Below are 17500 nucleotides of genomic sequence, written 5' to 3'. Positions count from 1 at the left end.
TCATCCCCGAAAAACTCCAGTGGTCCTCGTGCTGATATTCCCCCTTTATTTTAGAAAGGTGTGTGCAGGCCTTTCTCCTGTCACACGTGTATCTGTACCAAACGGACATGTGTGCATACACCCGTCCACGTGCACCCAACTAAAGGTTTTTCAGGCATCGATTAGCTTCCAAATAACCCGCAATGGCTAAATTCAGGACCCCTTGTTTTATCAATCCACAGCTTCCCCACTCCTGACCACAGCCTGTGTTTTCAGGGTCATGGACATATCCATAATCTGCATCTTTGTGCGCTCTGTACCAGAGTTGGTAATAGGCAGCTTTCTCTGCTTCTCTCTCGGCTTCCCCAGCACGACCGCATCAGCACTAGTATCAAATTAACTCTCCGACTTTGAAACTTATTGATCTGCTATTAAGACACCAGTGAACTTGATGAAATGAGTGCTGTAGGTGCAGTCATGACTTCAAAGTCTAGCACAGCCACATAAAGCAAGCGCCTTTGATCCTAACTCGGATCTACTGAGGGTTTAAAGCCCAGCTCTCCCTAAGCTGCCCTTCACTCTCGTCATGTCTGATGTCTTACCAACTAGTGACTTGATAATGTTAATAATGCAAATTTTACAAATGATTTTTACAATGGCAAAATTAATTATATGAACTGATGCTTCTTTCAGTAGGGGTCTCTGCATTTCTCTCCCTATAACATAACAGTTGGAGAAACTGTGTTGGAGAAGGGATATGGGGTCAGGTAATTCCGGACTACGTTTTACTGTCTTCTTTCTCCTTCCTATTTTGGACTTAAGATGAAAAAAAATTCACTAGAAGTTCAGTTCATAGCCTTATTAACTTTTATTCTATAATTCTCTTATCCTAGTAAATATCTACTATAGAACAGAAGTAGCCTCCTTTCTACATACGGTTTCTATGTTTATAGCATGAGTCAGAACAAAATCCTTATCTTTGTGTAGGATTTCTTCTTGATAGCTACCAAAAACCCAGAGTAAAGTTACAGTAACCCTCTGTTACTTTTTTTCAATTAGGAATTATCTGAAATGGTACACAGTCAAGAATCAGAATGTACCAGATTCTGTGATGTGAAAAGTTTAAATACACACATTCTCTCTTAATCTAGCTAAGCAAAACTTTTAATCTAATATATTCTTTTTTTTATTAGCAAAGAACAGGTCTTTAAGCATAGAGTAATTTCGTAAATTCTTTCAGGCAATAATCTGAAATCACTCATATTAAAAAAGATGTTTCAAATTTGAATTCTCTCTAAAAAGAAAGGTAAACCATAACGCTTCTCAGTTTCACTGAGAAGTCTGAATTTCGATCATATGAAAGGTTCTTATACTTGTGTAATCACATATATGACCAGAACAGCAAAATTTAAGTAGAATTCCATCTTGAAATTCCAGTGAAGAATCAATATCTTGAGAACAAATCCTTTGCCAAGAGGTTATTCTTTGTATGTTGATTTTGGACAGAAGAAATGCCAATAGTTCAGAGTAAAATACACTCTACTAATAGAAGCTTTAGGTGTCCCTTTTGATTTATAGTATGTTATGTAATGTTTGTGGTACTGCTGTTCTGAATCTGTTTATACAGGAAGAAACTGAGGAGTTATAATGGATACATTTTCCTCCATCAACAACATTACCATGTGTTTTCCCCATTCCAAATGTCAGGGCTGGGGGCCCCCCGGGGGGGGAGGACGGGGGGTGGAGGGGGCGAGGGGGGTAACGCGTGCCGGGGGGCGCGCGGGCGCGCGCGCGTGTGTTCCAATTAGTTTGTTTTCCAATTTGATTGTAATCCTAAAATTTAGGTAGTAGTAACTTTGTGTTAGTGTTTTCCCTCCTCCCACCCACCCCCCAATGTTGATACTCACTTAACCTACTTGCAATTCGAAAGAAGTCAACACTTGATTGTGACAACGTTCAAAAGAATTTCCTCTGCCACTAGCACAGTAAAAAAACTTTCACCAATTAGTGCAGGAAAAAAGGAGGGAAAAGCCACAGTGCTGGCGCTCAAAGAGCCAGGCCTTGCGGCAAATCTGTCATGTCGAGAGGATTGATCAACAGGACGGCAATTTCTAATGGCATGTTGTCATGAAAAGTCAGCCACAGGGAGCCACCTGCTTTGCTCCTCACAGACAGCTAGGAAAGGAAGGAAGGAAGAGGGCGGGGAGGGGGAGAAGAGGAGAAATGCTCTCCGTTCCTACCCCTGCCAGTTCCTTTTTGCTAACAATTTTGGTAAAGGTATCATGATTTTTCATTCGGTTGAAATATGTCAAGTCTCCAATCATATTACCCTTCCTCTAAGATAACTGTGGTTTGAAGGCTGACTCTTTCTTTTACCTCAAGCCCTTTCTCCCCCATTTTGAGAAGGGATTGAGTACCTTTATTATACTATATTCTTTCCCCCTTTTTGTCAAGCGGTACTCTTTAGATCAGGAGACATCTATTATGGCTTTAAATCAACAAGGAGCATCTTCACTTAATAAAATCCCAATTTGGAAGATTTGAGAAGACGAAAGAGATGCGGTGACACCATCAGGTGTTATTTTTCTGAGCCAAACGTTTAGCCAATTGAATGTATGTGCAAGTGCTGTTGGCCTCAGACGTCATGGGGCTCTGCCTCGTTGAGAAATAGTTCTGAAGCTAGCTTTTATAAGCTATGATCTAATCCAGCATAATCTACTCTGGCGAGTGATGCAGATAGCTTTTTTTTTTTTTTTTTTTTTGCTTTGCTGTACCTTTTCTTGTGCTCAATGCAACTCAATATTCCGTCACAATTTCCAACTTACCCTTGAAAACAGAAGATGTCTGCCTTTGAATACTCCTCTAGAAGGTATTGCGTTCTTGGTACCCAAGATTCTGATTACCAACCACTCCAAAGAAAAGGACATTCCTTCCTCTTCCAAATGCCCTACTCAATGGCTCCCCAGTCATTTCAAACAATGCCAAAGCTGATTATTAGTACCACAAGATATTCTCTAGCAGTATCATTCCCCCAAATGTCAAGCTATTCAAGGATACTAGAGGGACTCAACACAAAAATCACAATATTTGAAAAGATGCTTTCCCGTAGACCTGATCTTAGAGAGTCGATTTGGTTCCTCTCCATAAAAGCTGGTAACACAAAGGTCATCTTCACTGTCTGTATGAGGATAGTCCAAAATATCGCTGTGACCTCCTGTCCCTGGCAATTTTCATACTTTAAACACTCACAAATATACTCACCCCTCAATCTACTTTGAACAAAAGAAAAAAGTCAAATAAAAGTTAAAGAACTTTTAAGTTCATGAAACCAAACCCCACTTGGCATGCAAATCACGTACTGTAACCTTTTATTGGCGGGGCCTCTGGTCTCATCAGTCGATGAAATTCTCAGCCCGCGGCAACAGCTTAGCCGAGGGACACAGACCAATGAGAAAATATTCATTGTGTTAGCATTTCAAATGGCGAGAAAGGAAGAAGAAGCGCTAACTGATCACTGCCCGTGGAATTAATTGGATATTCCAAGAATAATGTCTCTCACTGAAGATCCTTGGAGGCCGAGCGCTGGTCGAGATCACATTTTGTGCGGCGCCTTCAAAAAGAGGCCGCTTGGGGGTACTGGACATATTAGGGTTTTAGCGCATTTCCCTAAAGGCCAGAAGATAATCAGATGCACTGAACCAAACTCAACTAATCCAATCCATAATTATACACACAAATCCAATAAACTTTGCCACGTTACTGGAAAATTAAACTATTCTCTTAAACTTTCAATAACTTCCCAAAAAACTTCAAGGGGGGACCATGGCTAAAATGTTTCTTTTGGGGGTCGGGGACATGTGGGCCAAGAACGGTATTATTATTATTATTTTTTTTATTTATTTATTTTTCTTGGCTTGCAAGTTATAGCCTTCTGTTATGCTCAAGGACTGATCTTTAGTGCCAACTCGGTTTCTTTATTCAAAGGGGGATTTGCGTTTCGGCTTTACTGCACATAACCCAAGCATTTGCAATGACCCTGACCGATATTAGTATATCTTTCCTTAAGACACATCTTAATCTAACCTTTTTAAGACTCTTTTGCTTTCAAACTCAAAACAGCATAAAAAATAAGCATTGTTGGTGGCACTGGGAGCCTGAACTAAGGCCCCGACGTGGTCCGAAGCAATAGCCCCCTGAATAAGCAGCTGCTGGTGAAACTAGATAACCATCGGAGACCAAAAGGTAAGGAGGGAAAAATGAGATTAGGAACTTTCCCAAATGTTCCATCTCTCCTATCGACCACTGGCCTACCGTGAGGTGTCAATTTTGACTCCAAAGAATTCGCAGCGGTCCCATTATGCAGTCTCTGCTCTCATTGTAAATTCTGTCAACGAAGTCAATCTTATTAACTTCCGCACTGGTTCACACATGACATTTTCTTCAATTTTCTTGCTGACATCAAAAACATCAATTAGCAGCCCGAAAATAGGAAGGAACGAATGACAGCGCCTGATAACGTCGACTATTTGAAGCCAAGGGTAAATCTATTCTCCAGTTCTGAATGCGTTCATTACAATTGCATTTTCAAAGAAGACCTCCAAATAGCAAAGAAAATTAAATTTATCATCTAGAAATGCCTAGAAATTGTTTTTTTAATCCTATGTCTATCTCTCAATCCCAGAGCGTAATACAAAGTATTGCAATTGAGTTTTATGATAACATGCCCCAACTTTAATAGAAAGTTTATAAAATATGCAGCCTGGACCACACTTACTATCAAATAGCAACTACAAGGCTTGGGGAAAAAAAATTTCCCCAACAGATTACAGCCTTGCCTTGTAGGGTCCATCCATTTTCCCGGGCTGTCACTGTTTTCCAGACAAATGTATAGGTGAACACACACACACACACACACACACACACACACCCAGGCAACCAACGGGTTGAAAGTTTTTAAAAAGAAAGAGAAAAGGTAACTAAGGTCTGTAGTTCAAAACCCAAAAGTTTTTATGAAAAACAACCAACACTGTCTCTCCCTAACACATTAAAATTGTCTTACTGTCCACATACCCACCTCCTCTCTGAGAAACAAGTTTTCCTAATAAAATCTCAACTCCCCTAACACTGACCACCCAAGACATACGTAAGCCTTGTCCAGACAGCCCAAGCCAGGGACAAAACAATTACTCATCTGCCCAACGCGTCCCACCTAATTATCACCCGTTTCACTCTTATTGACTTTTTCCCTCCAAAATCAAATAAATAAATAATAAAAATGTCAAGTGTGCTCCCCTGGACAGAAAATTGAAATGCCCACGAACAAATCCTGTAACCCATCTGCGGGGCTGAGCCCAGTGAATCTGGAAATCGGTTGGAGAGGGACCGAATGACACAGTGCCCAAAACTTGGTCTTTACGGTCTCAAAAAGGGAAGCCGTTATTTATTTTATTATTTATTCATGGGGGCAGAAGGGTGCGGGGCGAGCAGGCGAGCGTGGCCGCTGTGCGAGGCGCCGCGTCCTGCGGTATCACATCTCCCGGGGAGGGAGGGGACGCGGCTCCCTGTGCCTGCCCCAGACACCACCTCAGACTTCTGGCGGAACAGAAAGAGCAGCCACCCCCTGGTAAACGGATCGCATTCCTGCGGCCCATTGATTTTTTGATCTTTTGACATTTTTTAGTTGCTTCCATTCCCTTCCTTGTCTTTCCTTCAATGTCACAAAAGACAAAAATGTCTAAACAATTGAGGGCAGAGATATCTATTAGCTGTCAGTCGGCTGTTTTCCCGGCATTGAGTAAGCGCGCTCCATGCGGAATGCCGAGAGCTGGTAAGATGACAAATTATACCATTTTTTCCCCCTTAAATAAGGATAATCATATTCCAATACCTGGGCTTCTCCTAGCCAACCAAAACATGCTGGGGGAAAGGGGAAAGAAATCTCATCGTATCCTCTTTTGCACTTTCTATTATGTTAGCTGTATTTGTTGGGAAGGGAAAAAGAGAAGAAAATCCCTTCCAGGAACAGAGTAACATATTTCAGGCTGTAGCATCTGAGAAGCAAAGCCTATCTTCCTGATTATTTTCCCCTAAGAACTGCTTCGATGCGCAAGTACCACATTAATAAAAGAAACAATTTGTTATACTTAAGGATGAAAGACTGCAAAAGAATGAACTGATGTCCCCTAAGTTATTTGTTTCCCCCTGAAGACAAGCAAAGCCATTCTTTCAAAGCAGTTAAATTGTAGATTTGAAGTACAGCCAACCTCAACTTTCGAACACCTAAAATCTGAAACTTATCATTCCTATAAATAATGCCCTGACAGGAATGCTTTAAAAATTATTTCAAGCGGGGTCTCTCTGCTTGTGATTTGACTGTAATGAACATGTTGTACATCTATGATTTCAAAGTTAAAATTCAAAACACACTCGTACTGTGCTTCCCTTCAAAACCAATAATCAACGATTTATGGACAAGAAGGCTAAAATGGATCAACTTTACACTTACATTTGAGAAGATTAATGATTTTCTTTCAAGGAAGCAGTGCATTAAAAGCATTAGTTTCCAACATATGTTTTTGTACGTAATAAAAACGTGAAAATGTTTGTGTTAAGATCAATTGGCTAGCAACCTATTTCATTATAAGGAAATGATTTTTAACCCTTTTTTAGAATGGGCCCACGTTTGTAGAATGCACTCTTAAAAAAAGGACTTCCACTGTGGTGCAGCTACCTGATAATTTTATAAACCACTATTTCAGAAATAAGCAAAGGAATCTCCTTATTTAATCTGTACTTTTGTTTCTATTTTATGTCTATTGACTCCTACTTGACATTTAACACGTCATGTTTATTTTTCTATTTTCAACGACGCCTTTGACAGGGACGACATATTTTTAAATACTGGTGTGTGCTTGTACTTTTAAAATTGCAGGGAAAATAGTCATTAGGTGTAATTTTTAGATTGCAAGTGATAAAAAAATAACTAATTCAAATTCAGGAGGAACAAAGCCCTATTATACTTTTAAGAATTGTGTGAAATCTCCCAATAATACTTCAAGTGTTCAAGCTATGATTTTCAAATACAGATGCAAACCAGCAAACAGAAAAACGGATTTATGAATTCAAAAAGGGGAATAGGAAAGGAGGGGGAACATGGTAAATGAAATTTTTCAACAAACTAGCAAGATAACATGTTTGCCAACATAATCAATCCTGTTTTTCTGCTGTCATGATAAACTAACTTCTGCACTGATGTCAGCCATACACATCAAGGTTTTCTTAGTAGAGCACGCCATAATAAAATAGATTCATTCACACATTTTAGTAAAACAGGACCAAACTTCCTTAAATCATTCCACAGTTATAAAAGACAGGTATCACTAAAGAATGTTCTCCATGTGTGTGTGTGGATAGATTCATACATCGTCTGTCTGTCTATCTATCTATCTATCTATCTATCTATGTATCAATCAAAATATCTATCTATCTATCTATCTATCTATCTATCTATCTATCTATGTACCAATCAAACTACCTATCAGGTTATTAGGGGGTTTTTTAGGTTTATGAAATACAGTATGACATTGAAGCAAAGAATTTAAGGGGGTAAGGCAATAGAGAATCACAAGAGGCAAGCAGACGCAGACACACACACACACACACACACACACACACACACACACACACAACTGACCACAGGTTGCGGACGGGATGGTCGGTAGTTGTGGTTTTTAAAACCGCGCGCTGTCCTTGAAACGGAGGCCGCACACAGCTCCATTAGATACAGATCCAGTGCTCTTGATCTATTATTTACAAAGAAAAACCCTTCACTGCTTAAGTGCCCCCTTCCACTTCAGCCTTCCATTTCAACAGCATCAAACAACTTACGGGGGTGGGGGTGGGGGGTACACACAAGATACAACAACTTGTGTTCATCACAACGTCCACGCAAGTCAAAATTCCACTCGGATGGGGGAAGATTTTTAGAATAAGCTGAACACAGGGTGTCGGCTAAATGACAAACGAGAGGTCTGCTCTGAAAAACGGATTGTCATTTTCCAACAGGCAATAAAGGGGTTTTACAGTCATTCTCTAAGAGGTATTTCTACTGGAAAAAAAAAGGGGGGAAATTTTCAGGAAAATCATTTTTCCCTCCAGGATGTGAACAGAGTGTTTTCCAAACGTATATTTGGTATGGAATCCCTTAATTATCGAGTCTGCTCTTTGAGTCAAACTGCATTCGATCTAATTAGTACGCTCAGATCTCACCTCCATGCTGAACTTTAAACTCTCTGAAGCCAATTAAAAACTATTTAAATGAATATTAAAAGGATTCCTGTGATCATTTCTGACATGAGAGAAAACATGCTTTTCAGCAAAAAATGGGTTTACACAGCATGCCTACATTTCACAAAATATTTGAATTGAGTTTTTGCATTTAATCTGTCTATGACCCTTCTTCAATGCCACCGTCCGATTCTCTTCCTTGGCTGTTTTATCATCCTTGTTCAGGCATCTGTGCCACCAATACAGTTTTAACTGCAATTAGAACCGTTTTATTATTCAGTGCTCTTCAAGTTTTCGATAACTTATTAAGATTTACTGGATGGTACCCATTTCCCACTTTCATTTGGATGCGCTGTTGAGGGCAGCACATCTGGCTATGTACCAGTAAAAGTTGGAATTGGAAAAAAAAAAAAGATTTCTTAGCAATTTCCAGTTTGATGAGGCAAAGCATACAACCACCACAGTCAGCATACAGCAAGTTAAATGCACGCTCTCCCCCTCTACGTCCAGGCCTTGAAATAGCTTTTGGAGAATTAATAAATTATTCTGTTTGCTTAGGAAATTAAATGCTCCCATGCAAAGCCGTTACAATTAACACCACTAAATGTGTTAGGTTATACTAAAGAAATCCTCACAGCATAATTATATCAATGAGTCATTTAACTCACATATATTAATTCAATTTATCTTCATTTAGCACTGTGCGGACTGATGGATTGTCATCATTAGAAATGACAAAATTCCACACTGGAAGAAAACACAGACCTGCTAAGGCTACAACCTCTCCCAAGACCACACATCATTGCCTCCACGAAGGGTGCCCCCAAGGAATCGAGGGATGTATCCTCCACCAAGGACTAAACAGTCAGGGCTTCTGATCAGGACGAGAAAGAGTATCAACCAGAATCTCTGGAACCTACATACCAGTGTCAATAAAGAAAATTCCCATACAGAAATCACAATGGTAATGTGTCCTAAGAACATGAAGCATTATATATTTTTGGTATTAGAGAGAAACTGTCTAAAATACTCCTTGGGAAAATGCTACACAACAAATACCATTTCCCCAATCATGCAACCTATTGATAAAACATTTCTGATTTTTAAAAAACGAAGAAAAAAAGGAAGGAACGAATGAACGAACGAATGAACGAACGAACGAACCAAAGCAAACATATTAACTAAGAGAGCTCAGCTGGGGATACTATCAATAAAGACAGACATTAACGAGCAAAGCAATTCCAGGACTGTTCATCGGGATTTCCTTCTGAAAACTCATAGGATTAGAGAGGTCATGATTAAAATTTTAAGAACTATTGAGACCATATTTGACCTGTAACAGCTGAGGATCAAGCTAAACCCACCCTGATGGCCATCCTCGATTTTGAAAAGTGGAATCATGGTGGGAAATTCAAGGCTAAGTGACTGGCTTTGCATTTGATTCTTAAAAGGCTGATTTTTAGATTTAACATCTTAAAATATCGGACTCAATTATTTAGTTCACTCTTCCTCTTAAAAAGAGATCCCTGGCCCAAGGGAAGCAGAAACCTTTGGGTTTAAGATGCCCAAGATGGTATTATTTATCTCCAGCTTCTCTAATTCGGACAGTGGGGAATGAAGGAAATTAATTTTAGTTTTTTTAAATGCTGGTGGGAAAGGAGAGAGACCACAAAGCTCCCTGGGACTAGCAGTGTGTGCAAGGACTAACAAGAATGAAGGGTCACAGGTTCTAAAGGGGACACACCTCCTTTCTCAAGACTACGTTGCCAGCCACACAGAGCCCCCTTGAAGAGAACTCATCAACCCAGCCATTGCCTCCAGCCCAGGTCAGACTTCCTTAGAAGGGAGGATGCCCTGTTCCCTCTGATTCATGTCTTCTTGGCCACTGACCAGTTAAGCAAGTACTGGGGGGCAAAAACTAAATAAGCACATCAAGCTTTCATAAGTTAGAAGTTGTTGATCTGGTCAAAATTAAAACATGCCAAAATAACACACTTACTGGGATTTTTGCATTTATTTGCTAGAAAAGGGCTAGCTCTCCACATCTCCTCCACCCAACTGCAGAGAGGGATGCTTAAGAACTCGCAAGCTGTCAGGGTTTTACGGACTTGACAAGGCAGACCTGCACGGCCAGGGCTTGGGATGGTTTCCGGTTATAGAACCAAAAGACTCCTGTCACCCAGGAGGCCCCTAATTAAGGACTGCTGCAGCAATATGACAAAAATAAGGGAATCTGCTTTGCAGAGAATTGGGACTCTCTGCTAGAACCAAGAGTTGAAATCAACAAATGAACTGGAAAGGGAAGAAGTCATTTTCTCTATAGCAATGACACGTTGAAACTTACCTGAAAAGCTTAAAAGCCTAATAAAGGAAAAAGTCTTTAAAAAAAGAAAAAAAAAAAAAGAGGAGGAAGAGAAGAGGGTCGAAATATATGGACCTCCCTTTATCACCTCATATGCTTAAAATACATGTACTGCTCACCTCTGGACAAAGACAGCCTTCCATCAAAACATTAGAGGGGAGAGGAAGAGGCCAGCGTGAGCCTCTGAAATCCACTGGTTTTCATTAACAAATAAATGATGTTTTCGTGGACTTTGAACCTTTGCTTTTCACAGCAAGTTTAGCAACAGTGCCAGGGAAAGTCACCCAAACCCAGTAAGTGGATTTAAACTCTACGAAGTAAGCATGGAGACTTGCCGTGCCCTTTACAACACGTGTGTGGTTTTTGAGACGTTAAGGTGCACAACACGCTCAAGCCCCAAACTGCTGCTGTAGGTAATTAATTACGGGGCTAAGGGGAGGGGATTTTAAAGGAGGGCAAACCCTGCAGAGCCCTTCAAGTCACTTACTGGATGCTGATAATTTCACCCCTGACCCCATACTAGTGCTGGATGCCAAGGAAGAAAGGGGTGTGTGTGTGTGTGTGTGTGTGTGTGTGTGTGTGTGTGTGTACATACCTAGCCCTTACACTGACAAGATAGCTTTTTACAGACAAGACAGCCTCTTCCTCTTTCCTAAGCAACTTGTAAACACACCCAGAGGCTAACATACAATGGGCACAGCCAACAAATAATAAAGTAACATTGAATTATGTCATGCCTCCGCCACAGCTACGCCCATTGGCCGTCTCCGGGAGCGCTGAGCCAATGTCCCTGCCACGGTGCAGTGCAGAGCTCGGTCTTGCTCCTCAGCATTAGGCACAGATGGAAAGCATGTTGCAATCGCTGCCTAAAGCAGACTGTGAAACTGGTTTCAAATGCAACCAAGCATCTTCCTACAGTCTGGACTGCGGTGTTATTTTTTCAAAACCATCTTGTTTTCGTCTAGCACCTTTCTTCAAGGAAGTTTAGGAGGGACTATTTCCCCTAATCAAATAAAGCCTTACAATGACAACAGCCTCATTTTACAGACGGAGAAACATACACGCTCCGAGGATTTAAGAGAACTTATTCGAGATTAGATGGTTAGTAACTTTAGCAAATGGAAAAGAGGAAGAGAAACCATTGCTGCCATTGTCATGAACAGAGAACTCTTCCCTACATTCTCTCCTTCAGGAGTTACTGATTTAATAAATACTGATTCCCTGTCTATTTCATGTTCTAGGCACTACAGAGAAGTCAGTGAACCAACACAGAGAAGTCCTCGCCTTCGGGGAGCTTATAATCCAGAAGGCAACTATGACTTACAACTGTCAAAGAGCTAACAGATGCATTCCTGGACTACCTGGATGGTATTTGTACCATCCAGTCAAAGTCAACGTCCAACAGAAACCAGTTCTGTGTAACTACCCAGGCCAATGTTCAACTCCAATGACTCTGCCCCCTGAAAAATATAATTGAAAAGCTTGCTTTACATGCTAGAGAAGCAGCACAAGTTTTTCATCACTCCTTTTCTGTAGGTTTAAAACAATCCCAAATACCAAATTATGCTGTCAAATCATCGTGAGATGAACAGCTATTTGCACTGGAGGTCAGAGAACATCACAGGCTGAGGGAACGTGGTGTTAACAATCAGACGGTGTGTTTTTCACGCCATCCATAACTCGAGCTGTTGGCTGTTTTGTTTGACCCATACAGTTGGCTAAATTAGTCCATGCTTGGGACAGAAACACCACTGGCACTCAGGGAGCAATCCCGAATGCCAATTAATACTAATTTGGATTTCTTCTCTTGGACCCAATACATAGCATGGGCTTTCTTGTACTTCCGTACTTAATTCCAGCACTATCTGAACTACATCTCCTCAAACTACTGCCGTGGACTCTTAACATTTTTAGCTGATTTTCCAACTATAAATCAGATAAAATAAATAGATCTTGAGGTCAAGAGTCAGCAATTAGAATCTACCTCACCCTTCACTATAATTTCAGGGCAGCCAAGCTTATAAGAAGAAGAGCTTCCTTTACCCAAAATGTGTGTATATTACATGGTTACCATCATGGCTTAAGTATGAATATACAGAACAAATTAAGCACCAGGCTAAGAAATGCCTGTTGTAGGAATTTATATATAAAAACATTACCACTGTACACACTTTATGTTAGCCAGTTTGACAATAAATTATATTAAAAAAAAAAAAACACTACTGGAATACCTTTAAGGGGAAATTTTTTTCTTAAAAAACAAAAACAAAAAACTCTCCAAAAGACAATTCCAAAATCTTCCAAATAACATACTGGGATCATAAATTCTTTAAATACAGTTTCTAAAACTGATTTTTTTTTTTTTTTACAACTGTCAGGCTGTGATGGGCTGATGAAAAAGGTATCTGAACCCAGTGTAACAACTGAAAGTTCATTTTTATCTAAAGGGAAACATTTTTCTAAAAACGCATACTTCACTCAAGCAACATAGAGATCCAAAAGAATTGATTCCTCTAAAAGAATTTCTTAAATTCTTGAGTTTCTTAAATTCTTAAATTTCTTAAATTGTGGGGAAGAAGCCCACAATTAAAATGCTTGCTTTAAAATGAGGAGAAGACTAGGGGCGCCTGGGTGGCTCAGTTGGTTAAGCGTCTGACGTTGGCTCAGGTCATGATCTCACAGCCTGTGAGTTCGAGCCCCGCATCGGGCTCTGTGCTGACAGCTCAGAGCCTGGAGCCTGCTTCGGATTCTGTGTCTCCCTCTCTCTCTGCCCCTCCCCTGCTCATGCTCTGTCTCTCTCTCTCTCTCTCTCTCTCTCTCTCAAAAATAAATAAACGTTTAAAAAAGTCAATAAAATGAGAAGACTAAAGTTTTTAATGTTTTCCCACCTGTCTCCTTAGTGGCTTCAACAGATGTATTTTTAAAGTGTAAGCACAGCAAAACTAATTTCTGCGTGAAATTTGCTACAACGTCAAGCAAGAGTCACTTTTTAAAAGATCTATAAAATAGTATATACCTTCTTTCTTTTTAAGCTTTTGGTTTTTTAAAGTTTATTTATTTATTTTGAGAGCAAGAGAGGCAGGGAGGGGCAGAGAGAGAGAGAGAGAGAGACAGAGACAGAGACAGAGAAAGAGAGAATCCCAAGCAGGCTCTGCACACTCAGTGCAGAGCTGGACATGGGGCTCAAACTCACAAATCGAGAGATCATAACCTGAGCCGAAATCAAGAGTCAGACACCTAACGGACTGAGCCACCCAGGCGCCCCAAATAGTGTATACATTCTGATGTAAACCACTGCTTAATTAAAATATCAAAATTATCAGAGAGACAGGTAAAAACCAGCAAAACGAACGAAACGTATTGTGCGTCACAAGACAGACAATGGATGCATTGCATGGAAGTCTCTACTTTAACTAGAGCTGTCTGGGGGCTTAACTTTCTACCCCTGGAGCGCGGTATGGCCCCGGCGCTAGGATGCCTAACTTGGGTCTCCAGCCCTCCCTACGCATCTCTTTTAAATTGCACAGCGCTCACTCCTCAATGCCGATACCAGTCTCTATTCTTCCTGAGGCTGGTGAAACTGAGACTCCCGGGGAATACAACCATCTCCCCGGGGCAGCACTGTAAGTGGTGCAGTCTGAATCTGTACTTCTTACTCTTTCCAGCCCCAACACTAAATCCCCTCCAAAGCGATACTACCCGGCAGAGGCAGGATGGAAATGTGCCAGCACAGCAGTGGGAAAGCAGGAAGTACCTGCTCCCGCCCCTGACGGACACATCAGGTGCGTGCACGCGTCTGTGGGTGCGTGTAAAACCTGGGATTGCAGTGGCTCCCGTCACTGACCGAGGGGACAGGTGGCAGGTATGTTGCAGCACAACCAGTACAGACAAACCCTCAATAGCCTATCTGCCTTCGGATTTTTTAAATACAACAGAGGCCAAATGCTACGATGAAGATCAGAAGTGCCTCTGAATGACCGGATGGCAAGAGGCAAGTGGCACAAAAAAGTCACTGGCAGGGAACTGGGAGAGTCTGTCATGCCTAAGGTGGAAGGAGTGATTTTTTTAACAAATGTTTTTAACTGGATGCCTGGAGGAAAAGAGCCACCTCCCTGCAGAAATGACGGCTGGGCCTATGGCAGGCGGCATCCTGCAAAAGTGGAGGCAGAAAAGGCCCACAGTCAGATGCACCCAGGGGGCAGCATGTGTATACAGTAGGGGGCTCTGCAGTGCTTCCTTGCCCAGCCCTATGACTGGGTTGGGGCGGCGGATTCCCTGGGGATAACACAAACCTAGAAAAGCAGTCAGTGTGGTGGCCACACTGATGCCTGGAGGTCTCCAAAGTCTTCCTCCTTTTCTTATTGCTGAGAAACAATGGCATCTCTATGCCCTCAATGGCTTCCGTGTGAGCCCCTCCCCCCCACAATGGCCCCATTCAATCCCCCACTAAGAGTGATTGCCCCAAAGTTTAACGGCCGGTGTTAGGAGAGCACCGGATACAAAAGGAGGTGTTTCCAGGTTCAGGGAACACTTGACCTCCATTCATCAGAGAAGGAACAAAAGCGAATCCCCCCCACCCTTTACCTCGCGCAGGGCAGAGGCTGGGCTCTGCCATCCCCACCAAAACGCACCCTTTTTCTGGTGGGGGTGGGGACCACATTGTGTTTTCAGGTTCACAGTGCAAACAAGGTTCCTGATTGTTCCTACCTTCACCGCCAATACATTTGCATAAAAATGGGATTCTTTTGCCCCTAAGAAGAGCCAAGAGGAAGCTGAGCCAAGAGCCTCAGGAGGGGACCCAGGAGGGCAAAGAGAGAAAACGGTTCCCAAACGGCAACCAGCAAGGTCAGTAGATGAACCTTAAATTATACTTTGGAATCATTATTAGGAAAATAGCCCACCCCTTTGCTTTAAATTGTTATTAGGCTTTATTGCTGTTTTTATTAAGGAACCTGGTGTTTACTTTGTATAAGTATTATAATTACGAAGTACTCCTGCTAACTTGACCAGTATAGGCTACTAAAGAAACACCATCTGACATAACCCAAAGTGTTACTTCCCTAACTGCAAGTGATTGATATACCTTGATCTTGACCACAGATTTCTATAGGAATCTTGGGTAGCAGTCAACAGCCCTGATTTACTAGTTGGTCATAGCGCTCAACAATTTTTTTTTTTTTTGGACCTGTAGAGTTTACATGAAGTGCTAAGACTCGAAATAGCACAAATCATCCCTCCCTTCTCAGTGAGACACCCACCCACCCCTCTACCCAGCCAAGCTGGATTAGTCATACTAAACATAGCCCATTCCCAACCAACTCTTCAAGCTTCGGCAGGCCTAGCCCAGCTGACATTCCAGGCCCAGTTTAACATTACATAACGAGAGTTTCCCCTCCCATCATGGGCTGCATGCAAGTCAAAACAAACCTGCTGAAGCAAGGTACCAGCTCACGTCCCAGTCACAGGACATGGGACCACATGGGGTAGAAGAGAGCTCTTAGCGAAAACTTAAAAGTCATGGGTGAAGTGAATCTGTTCTTACTGTGGTCAACTCAGTCATACTTTGAGTTCAAGTACTGGAGATCCCTAACCTAGACGCTTTCCAAGTTTTATCACACAGTGTTGGTATCAGACTTGTTTTCAATGAATCATTTTCACACATTTCTGTGCATGACTTTTTAACAAAAATCCAGAAAGCAACACTGTGAAAGAATCCCCAAATACCGGTCCTCTGGGAAAGGTAGTAGGATTATACAGGAGGATACAATTCCCTGCCAAAAAGTCGTTGTCCCTCCAGCATTCAAAACACAAGTGAACGGTAAGATCTGATTTCCCATGTATTGCTAAAGCACATTCACTGCTGGAAAAGTTTCCAACACTCTCTATGTATGAGCTACAGCTCACCTCTTCCTAGGTAACTTCCAACAGAAAATCCTATTAGTACGTGATCAACACCATCATGAATGAGCCTCTGGATCATCATTATGTCAACACCCAGAGCATCCCAGAAAATGAGGATTTCCCAAATGGAAATCAAGCGAATTCCTAACGAACGTGCGTAACTTCAACACACCGATCTAGAAAGAGCTTCAAATCAATGGCGCTTGACAGGAATGGTTCACAAAGTCAAACGACCTTGAATCAGAGGTGACAGAATGGAAAGAGAAAAGCCAAGAGGACCCGATTCTAGTCTTGACGCCTGACCGTATGATGTTCTGGCAGCCATCTCCTCCCTCCGGGCCTCAGCTTCCCAGGTTTACAGAAAGGACTGGACGAACAGGCAGGTTTCATTACCAGAGACCTCTCACAATCCTAAAATCTTATAACTGATTCTACCAACCCACCCACCCTGACCACAGTGAACAAAGTACTCTCTGGTTGGGGTTACATGCACCAGGAATTGTTTGTGCCAATACGTTAAGCCACTTGGGTCCACTTCTCTGACCTGGCTTATTTCGGTTGTCTGGCACTGGCATCCCAGGCCCGTGTATACAATGACCTCACCAAGAGCTCACTACCTGTTTGGTAACACTCAATGTGTTATTATCTCCTTACCCACAAGAGAGTCCCAGTCAATCTCCTTAGATCACCTTTATTATTATTATCATTATTATTATTATTATTGTTATTATTTAATTCTGGAGACCACATCTTTTCTTAATAAACCAGGAGCCAAATTAAAAACATTGATCCCCAGAGCATGGAGGGCTGTTGGCCCTATTCTAAATAGCTCCAGCTTACGATGCTTTTAGAATTATCTTTCTGGAATACTACGTGGCAATGAGAAAAAATGAAATATGGCCTTTTGTAGCAACGTGGATGGAACTGGAGAGTGTGATGCTAAGTGAAATAAGCCATACAGAGAAAGACAGA

At 41.6% G+C, this 17500-nt stretch overlaps 1 protein-coding gene across 26 annotated transcripts in view; it reads right to left on the bottom strand.

Moving 5' to 3' along the window:
• TCF7L2 (transcription factor 7 like 2) overlaps positions 1–17500 on the bottom strand; it is a 203638-nt gene that overhangs the window by 44348 nt on the left and 141790 nt on the right. The window lies entirely within an intron of this gene.

The sequence above is a fragment of the Herpailurus yagouaroundi genome, unplaced genomic scaffold, assembly GCF_014898765.1.
Source record: "Herpailurus yagouaroundi ecotype Mexico unplaced genomic scaffold, PumYag 163, whole genome shotgun sequence".
NCBI lineage: Eukaryota > Metazoa > Chordata > Mammalia > Carnivora > Felidae > Herpailurus > Herpailurus yagouaroundi.
This window is presented reverse-complemented; position numbering and strand designations above follow the sequence as displayed.